This window comes from Neophocaena asiaeorientalis, unplaced genomic scaffold (genome assembly GCF_003031525.2).
Source record: "Neophocaena asiaeorientalis asiaeorientalis breed wild unplaced genomic scaffold, Neophocaena_asiaeorientalis_V1.1 scaffold127, whole genome shotgun sequence".
NCBI classification, from domain to species: Eukaryota; Metazoa; Chordata; class Mammalia; order Artiodactyla; family Phocoenidae; genus Neophocaena; species Neophocaena asiaeorientalis.
The window spans coordinates 335,207-341,465 of record NW_020175414.1 but is presented as its reverse complement, the minus strand read 5'-3'; positions in this window follow the sequence as shown (position 1 = coordinate 341,465).

Below are 6,259 nucleotides of genomic sequence, written 5' to 3'. Positions count from 1 at the left end.
AGACGGTTTTCATGTGGAAGGTGAATGAGACTTCTTTTGTATGGCAATAGGGTAGTGTGATATAGCTTGATTAGCACAAAGTTTAATTATGTGGAATGATAAGAGAAAAGTTTAATGGGGTGTTAAATCAAAAGAGAAACACTAGTAGAGAGTCATCAGCATTTATTCAGTTTGTTGGAGAATACTTTTTTTGGGCGATGTGATTTCAAAATTTATTTTAATTACAGATCTAAGAGGAATACCAAACTGTAGGAAAGGTAGAATAGAGAAAACATAGGAAGTAAAGTGTTGGGAAAACAGCATGTTGACTTAAAGAAAAAGAACTGTAGATTAATTAGAAGGGGAAGGAGTGGAAGCTTTGAGAAATAAAGATAAACAGCCCTCAGAGAAGGTGAGTTAAGAGAACAAAAGTCTTGAACTGTAAGAACTGACCAGATCCTCTATGGAGAGGCAGCAAGGCTGTCCCTTTTGAATAATGGATGAACTCAAACAAAGCTGTGGGCATGGAATCTGATAAAAAGTTTGGAACATCAAAAGCCTTTCAAAAATTCAGAGTATTACTCATTTTATTTTTCAAATACTCATTGTGAACATACACATTCTTCAGTGTCAATTCAACATTTAGAAATGTCCTAAAGGTGAACATTTATGATGTTTGCAATTTTTGGACCTTTGCCAGCAACATTGCCTGCCTTCTTAATAAAGAGATCATAAATTTAAAATGGCATAAGATCAATTTCGCTAGTTACTTATTTATCTGTTCATTTATCTTGAATGGGGACTATTTGCTTTGCTGAAAACTTTTGAGACACATACTATAAGGTGTATCCATTGTAACAGTTTCTCACAATGCTCCTTTACATTCTTGGGGTTACTGAGTATCTTGGAGTTAGACTGGGCCCTGTAGGTCAGTTAGTGTAACTGTCCTCCAAAATCAGAACACCACCTGTATTCCTCATATGTGTGCTTCATCCATCCTCTGCTTGAATAGTGTCATCAACTCAGTTGAAATTAGTACCTACTGTCACATAATTATATTGATGAGATTTATTCTTTCATTTTATAAATAAGTATCATTTAAAAGCAACTCATATATATATATATTTTACTAAATCAATCTGCCAGTTCACTAAAATGTATCTCAGGAGTAAAAAGTAAAGTCAATAGATTCTACTAATAATTGAAACTTACAATTTAGAGTTTTCTTACTTGCATTCTTGATGTATTTTGCTCCTAAAGAGAATTTCTCTATTCTCTCTCCTGACAGCAAGGGTTATTCTCCCAGAACAGTGGTTCTCAATCTTTGTAATGTTTCTGAACCATTGTAAATTTCATAATTTGAAAAATGTTGAAAGTTCTGAGCCTTTATTGCAGAGAAAATGGCCATGAGATTAAGATTTACATATACTATCAGTATGATGGAAAATTAACCAAACACATTTGTGAATGTAGAGTTAAGAATTCCTAATTTGGATATGCATGGAGTTGAATTTTTCTCACTGGATCAGTTTAGAGAGAAAGATTGATCTCCCTGCTTGCTAGGCCATTTATAATTTCTCTCCTTGTCATCCTTTGGTTCCTATGTATTTACATTTTCAAGATAGTGATGATCTTTATCAAAATGAACATTTGAGAGAGTACAATACTGTTACCCATTCCAGATCACTTTGCCATAAATTTATTCATGCAAGAGAGTTTTTCTCTTGTTCTTAATGTGGAGACTTGAAAATTCAAGGTGGGGCAGAAATAAGGCAGAAGTGAATTATCATCCAGATGTTAATATGTAAATCTATCTTAATTTCTCATTAATAATTAAAAAACTGATCATAGATCTGAATATAAGCTTTTTGTTGTTTAAGAGAAATGTAAAATAAAAACAAAAGAGTGGAATGTAAATAATTACAAAACTAAATTTTTATTTAAAAAACAATTAACTGTGGCCATCTGTGCTTTTTAAAAGGAAAGGCCATCAACCATCTCTATAATCCTCTCTTTCCTTTGCAGAAATTGTGGAGAAACAGTGAGACCTGGAGCACATTTACCATTTCTTAGGGAGCAAAGGATAAGTGTTATTTTGTTTAGATATGTTTTGCTTTTAATATGCAGAGTCCCAGATCTTGAGAAGTGGTGGTAGAAAGAGTTGATTTTTTTTTCTCTACTACAAGATGAGAATATTTTAATTTTTATTTTCTACTTTTGTTTTTGGAGTTCTAGCAGGCATAGATAAGGAAGGAGGGTTAAAAAAAGAAAAAGAGGACTTCCCTGGTGGTTCAGTGGTTAGGAATCCATCTGCTAATGCAGGGGACATGGATTCAATCCCTGGTCTGGGAAGATCCCACATGCCATGGAGCAACTAAGACCGCAAGCCACAACTACTGAGCCCACATGCTGCAACTACTGAAGCCCACGCACTTAGAGCCCCTGCTCCTCAACAAGAGAAGCCACCACAATGAGAAGTCCATGCACCGCAGCAAAGAGTAGCCACCCGCTCGCCACAATTAGAGAAAGCCCGCATGCAGCAACAGAGACCCAACACAAACAAAATTAATAAAACTAAAGTAAGATAAAATTAAACTAAATTAAAAACAAATAAGTTTATTTTTAAAGAAAAAAGAAAAGATTTAGTAACACACAAGTAAAGCGCAACTAAAGTACAAGTAAAGCAGAAGTAAAACTGAATGGTTTACAGCCTGGTAAATCTTCAATTTTAAATTTTCATAATTGTAATGTGAACTCTCTGGAAATTAAATAGTAATCTTAGAACAGGATTAGAGGATCTGTACTAACAACTGTGACCTTGGATTACATATAGATAAAAATGTATAAATGATATTAATTAATCCATCATAACTATCCCTTTTTCTAAAATCATTCAACTTGAGTATTGTAATTTTCCAAAAAAAGTTCAGCGACCTTATTGAAATGCTAAGTTATCTGTCATGAAAATTTGTCTGCAAGAATAAAGCAGTAATTATAAAAATAGTATATTCTTTAAATTCAACCAATAAACAAAGTAGGAAACATTACTCAGAAAAATGTTTCATTCTTCAAGACTTCAAATGTAATAACTAATATTCTGAATTATACCCAAAAGGGAAAAATAAATAAAAGGAAGTTTATATCTATCTATCTATCTATCTATCTATCTATCTATCTATAATCATAGTATAATCAATCCCTCTAGTCTTTGGAATTTTCTGGAAATTACTTGTATATAACAAGCTTTTTATCTAACAATAAGCATATGAAAATATGGCCAATGTCATTAGTCATTAGAGAAATAGAAATCAATACCAAAATGAGATACCACTCTAACCCAGAAACATGACTAAAATAAAAAGGCTGACTATAATAAGCATTGGAGAGAGTGTGAAGAAATTGGAACATTCATATGTTGTGGATAGAATCATAAAATAGTGCAGCTGCTTTGGAAAAGTTTAGCAGTCTCTCAAAATGTTAAACACACACTAATCATATGATTCAGAATTCCACTCCTGGGTATATACCCAAGAGAAATAAAAACATAGGTCCACACGAAAACCATGCACATCAATGTTCATAGAAAGATTCAGCTAAAAACTGGGAATAACACAAACGTCCATCAATAGATGAGTGGATAAACATAATGTGGTATATCTGTCCAATGGAATATTATTCAGTTTAAAAAGGAGTGAAGTATTGATATGTGTTTCAACATGGATGAACCTTGAAAACGTTATACTAGGTAAAATAATACAATCACAAAAGACCACCTATTATATGACTCCTTGTAAATTAAATATCCAGAGCAGGCAAATTTAAAGAGTCTGAAGGTACCTGTTTGTCTCCAAGGCCAGGTGGGAAAGACAAATGCTGGACTGACTACTAATGGATGTAGGGTTTCTTTTGAGGGTGATGAAAATGTTCTAAAACTAGATAATAGTGATGGTTGCACAGCTTTATGAATCTACTAAAAACCATTTAATTATATACTTTAAAGGAAGAATTTTATGGTATGTGAGTTATATCTCAGTACGGGTGCTATAAAAAATTAAATGAATGTCAGCGATATCAAAGGCAAGGTGAAATCCGGCAATCCGCTAACATCAGACATCTCATGACCACTTATTCCATCAACAAACATTGCTGTGATTATGAAAGTCATGCTGTGTGCTCACCACCAAATAAAACATTTAACATTTAGATTCTAATCTATAATAAATACAATAAGTTGAAAACATATTTATAATAACAGAGAGATGAAAAACCTGAGTGATGAATACTTCTAAATATACTTTTACTATCCTTCAGAGTTTGGCCTTGATAGCTGTTTAATATATTTTCTTTGAAGTGCAAAGTTAATGCATGTAAACCTCAAAGAGTTCAGCATAAGACTGGCTTGTACTTCTTAACAACTTTTTAAATGTGTAGACCTCTAGGGAAGTGTTTGCATGCATGCTGATCTAATTGTGCATGTTAGCTATGTACTCTACAAGATAGTTAAAATTTATACAGACTGTGCTCAGAATGGCATTTGCAAATGGTTAGAACTTTAATAAAAATATGTATGTTTCAACCTGGTCATCTTGTCTTCAACAAATTATCACTTGTATTATAATTGTGTTCTTCTGTTCTTATTTTTTTGATGAGAAGAGTATGTTAATAGTGGTAATTATATATTTTTTTATTTCAATCTGTTTATCCATCTGTGTTTAACTGACCTTCTTTGTACAGTATGTAGGGATCTTGGCAGAGAAAAGAATGAACAACAAAAATACTTCTATATATTAGTTTACTTACAACAAAGCCTTAAAGCGAAATAGTGGTTGGATGAGGTCAAAGGCCAGAAAAGCAAGATGGATTTTGCATCTCTTTCTAAATAATATACTTTGGGCATACTTCCTTTAGGATTATAACATAACCATCAACTAAGACGAGATGATAGGAGACATGTTCACATTAGCATTAAACAGACTACTGAAGGGGTAATTACATATATATGTGGGTTTTGTATTCTTTTATTTTATAACATCTATATGAGATATTATACACATTTAAAAGGATATTAGGGATATAGTCACTGTATTTTCCCTATTTGGCCAAGTGACAAAGGCAATATTTGGAATCACACAAGTCTCCCATTTGACAGATCAGAGACCCACCTTCTGAAATGAAGCATCCTAAATGGATAAGTACTGGAAATATCTTTCAAAGTCTCCATATTCAGAAAGCAGGAATTTTCTTTTCAAGATGTGTTAACTGAAGGCCAAGTCCCATACCCACCTGCCTAAATACACAACAATTTTCCACTCGGGGTGTCTTGCACCATGAAAAATCCATTTAAAATAAGATAAAATATATCACATGATTACATATATAAAATAGGTATTCCCAAATGTTTTAATTTTTCATTTTAGCTTTTGGCATTATGAACATTAAATGTCTTGTGTAAAAGTGATAACATTTTCCTTCATCCTAAAAGCCATACACACACACCTACATGCACACAGACACACATAATAATATACACCTGCACACACATACATGCATACGCATTCATGAAACGATAGCTAGATGCCCTGCACACATGTGCACAGGCAACACTCTTGCACTCATGTCCTGGATTTTTAATTAAGACTACCTCAAAGTCAAGAGAATGCTTTAGTCTTACAGGACCTTGGCCTTTGAATGGATGTTTCCAGGTTCTAAACGTAGCACTATCTCTCACTAGTCCCAGTTTCCCAAATTGGGGCCCAACATACTTTAGCTTTTTTTAGCTTCAACAGTAATAAGATAAATATATTCTTCTCTAATATAGATCTGTGTTAATACCTCGATTATACTACCACTTCTCTGTGCCTAACCAAATTCTATCCACCATTCAGGATCAGCTCAAGTGTGACTCATGAATTTGATCTTATGCCCACATACAAAAAGTTGAGAATGGGTCATATGACATACTCCATCATAGCTTACTGTCACACGACTTTCTAAGAATTTCATACTTTTTATTCTTTTTTTTTCTTTAAAAGATAATTGCATCTCCCAGTTTATCCACTGTCCAAGCACAGACCTAGGTACATTGTTAGGGACTGAAAAGTGAACAAAGAGAATCCATGATTTAAGAACAGTCACTTTCCTAATTTGATGATTTGCTGTTTAATGCAGCTAGCAGAAACTACTGAACAGAATTTGGTAATTTGAAGACTTTAACTTTGAAAGTAAAGGAAGACTTTGTAATATATATATATATACATATATATATATATATATATATATA